Genomic DNA, 3,071 nt, shown 5'->3' with positions numbered 1-3,071 from the left:
TTCCACATTTATCAGATTGAGCCTCAAACATTGAGTCATAAGAACCAGCCTCTTGCACGCCTTCTCCACGACACAACCGTAAGGCTTCCAGCGTCCCTCTGCAATGCCGTAACCAGCGGCACCATTTCAAATGCAAATTCCCCCTAGAGGTTAAGGATCCAGACTGGAGCCCTTCGGCACAACCGTGGCTCCAGACAGGTCCAACCATGCCAAGAGCTGCCAGGGAGCCCCAGCAGGCCAACCCAGGGCTACAGCTCCAGCGTTCCACAGTCCTGCTCTGTCCTACCATCTGCGTCGGGATCTCCCTTCGCTATCCCCAACAAAATCATAAATAATTGCGATATAAGATATACTGGCAATGGCAACCCTCAAGCTGGCCTGGATCCGTGCCAGGGAAGAGCTGTAGAAATGCCACGTATCAGCAGTACTGCTGGCATCCCTGAGGGACAGCGTGGCATCACGGGCTTCCGAGCTCAGCAGTCACAAAGAAGTACGGCTCCAAGGCTACCAAGAAGCGTCAAAGCTGGGATGAGACACCAGCCATTCCTGGTTATCAGTGTTGTTCTCCTCTGCTGGATCAGATTTAATTGGTGAACAGATCCTAAGTGTGCTTCTTGCCATTTTTAAAAGGCAAATGCATCACCGCTCTATAATTATTCCATAATTAGGCTTGGGTGCCATATCACTGGCACTGAGGAAAATACACATTTCTGTCGAAGCTTCCTCTTGAAGGGCAGATAGATTTGCTCATCCTTCAAATGCTAATTATCCCCCAAACTTATCTTTCAGCATTAACGGGCTCTGGCAGGCTCCAAATGGCTGGAGGACATGGTAATTTTGTGCTGCAGGGATTGCCTTGGGCTCCATTTGCTGCCGAGTGGTCTCAGAGCCAAGGTGCTGTCAGTCTCGTTTTAGGAACGCTGGTTGAACTGAGTTTATCAAGCTGCTTTTGTCAATCCCGGTAAAATCAATAAACATCTGAGAGCGCCCCAGCACCAAGAACGTGGTTACCACCTTTCCCACCGAAAATGAGCAAGAAAAGCAAGACCAACTCTAGAAACCGCCATGTAATGCAACATCATTTGCAGAGGAAGCAGAACGGCATAGGAGCACCACAAAGCTAACCTGGACGGGGTTATGGGGCAGCACGCCCCATACTACACGCTTATTTAAGTGCTAGCAGTGCGTTCCTCACTCATTCTGGCACAAGGGTAGCTTGCCTGCATCGTTGGATGTCCCCCGTGCAAAGAGACCACCAAACCAGCAGTTCCTCTGAAAGTTTTGGTTCAAGACAGTCTTTGGGAAAGGGGATCCTTGCCACATTCCCAACGGGCTTGAGGGAAATGCAAGGCTGCGAGGAACAGCATCCAAGGAGAGAACGCTGCACTTGTGCTCAAAACATCAGGAGGGATCTCGGAGCTGGCTCCTCTCTGGGGCTTCGCACAGGCAGGCGTTAGGGCACATCTTGGGCCCGACCTCCTCTTCCTGCCTGCAGTACTTGCCTGTCTTGAACTTCACGTTTAAAAAAATGTGTTCATTTTATTAAAATAATAAAAATTTGCTCCTTTTTCTTCTGAAGTTCTTGCCAACAAACCCAATCCAGTATGACGAGCAAGTTTTAGATGCATTCCTTACTCCTTCACTCCAGCCTGTGCTATACAGTAAGGAAAGTCACGAGGATGGAAGCAGTCTGTTTGCAGCGGTGTCCAGCGACAGGACTAGGGGCAATGGGCTCAAACTGAAACATCAGAGGTTTCAGTTGAATATGTGGAAAAACTTCTTTACTCTAAGGGTGACAGAGCACTGGAACAGGCTGCCCAGGGGGGTTGTGGAGTCTCCTTCTCTGGAGATATTCAAAGCCCGCCTGGATGAAGTCCTGTGCAGAATGCTCTAGGAGAGCCTGCTTTAGCAGGGGGGTTGGACTAGATGATCTCCCGAGGTCCCTTCCAACCCTTGCCATTCTGTGATTCTGTGAAACCACCCCCCGAAATACCCTACAGGGAGAGGAGCCAACACAGCTGAAGGACGCAGTTAAAGCCTGTGCTGCAGGGAAGCACGGCGGGTGCCGTCTGCAGAGAAGCGATCCAGGCCCATCTTCCCGAGCATTCCTCTGGGCACATCACACAGGAGAGCTCCAAACCCTGACAACGCAGGAGCTGTATTCACCGTACCTGCTTTTTCACTATTGTCAGCTACAAAAAAGAAAAAAAAAAAAATTTAAATTGCTACAATTTATTTCAGACAAACCAGGTTATTTTTCCCCACCAGGGATGATTTGCTGTGTCAGCATCTGCTAGAAAACTGTCTTTATCTTGCTAGATACTAAAACCTGAGGGAGTTACTTGCAATTCCCTAACACATTTTTTTTTCCCCCCTCAGCTTTTGTCAAATCTCTCCCCATTTCTGGTCTTTAGCGGAGGAAGGGGCTAGCACAGCACCAAGGTACGCTCCTCAGAGACACGCTCTGCTGCCTTAAGGCAATTAAAAACAACAAAAAAAAAGTGTCTTTTTCCAGAAAGGCAAGGAATAGGTGACAAGAACACTTCTATCAAACAGAAAAGTGGGCTTTTACCATGCAAATACACGACCTGTGAGCACTGAGGGCCATTTGCTGCTCCCCCCACACCACCTCCCCCCAACAGAGCCCTGCTGGTGGAAGCTCCTGGCCATCCCCAGCCCCTCCACAGGGAAGGCTGCACCAGCCAGGCAGCTGCCATCCCCCGGCCCGGCGCCCTCAAGAGCCTAAGCCTGAGCCTACTCCCCACTAGGCCGCGGCCGTCGCATAGCAACTGGGACGGGCGCCCACTTCGCTATTTAAGGCCTAGGAGTCCGCCCCCCTTCCATCTTCCATTTTCATTGGCTCTTCCTATGATTGGCGTGAGCGTTCACCAGTTCTCACCCTCCACGCTCCTCTCCCGCGCCGGGGGCGTGGCACACCCGGAAGACGCCACAGGAAGCCGGGGGCAGGAAGGCGGGGCGGAACGCAAGGGGGAAGAATCCGCTGCGAACGCCAATAGGAAAGGAGAAGAGGGGCGGCTTAGCCAATGGGAGGGCGCAGAGGGCGGGGCCCT

Source organism: Egretta garzetta, unplaced genomic scaffold (genome assembly GCF_000687185.1).
Source record: "Egretta garzetta isolate BGI_Z169 unplaced genomic scaffold, ASM68718v1 scaffold330, whole genome shotgun sequence".
NCBI lineage: Eukaryota > Metazoa > Chordata > Aves > Pelecaniformes > Ardeidae > Egretta > Egretta garzetta.
Note: the sequence above shows the minus strand (reverse complement) of the source record.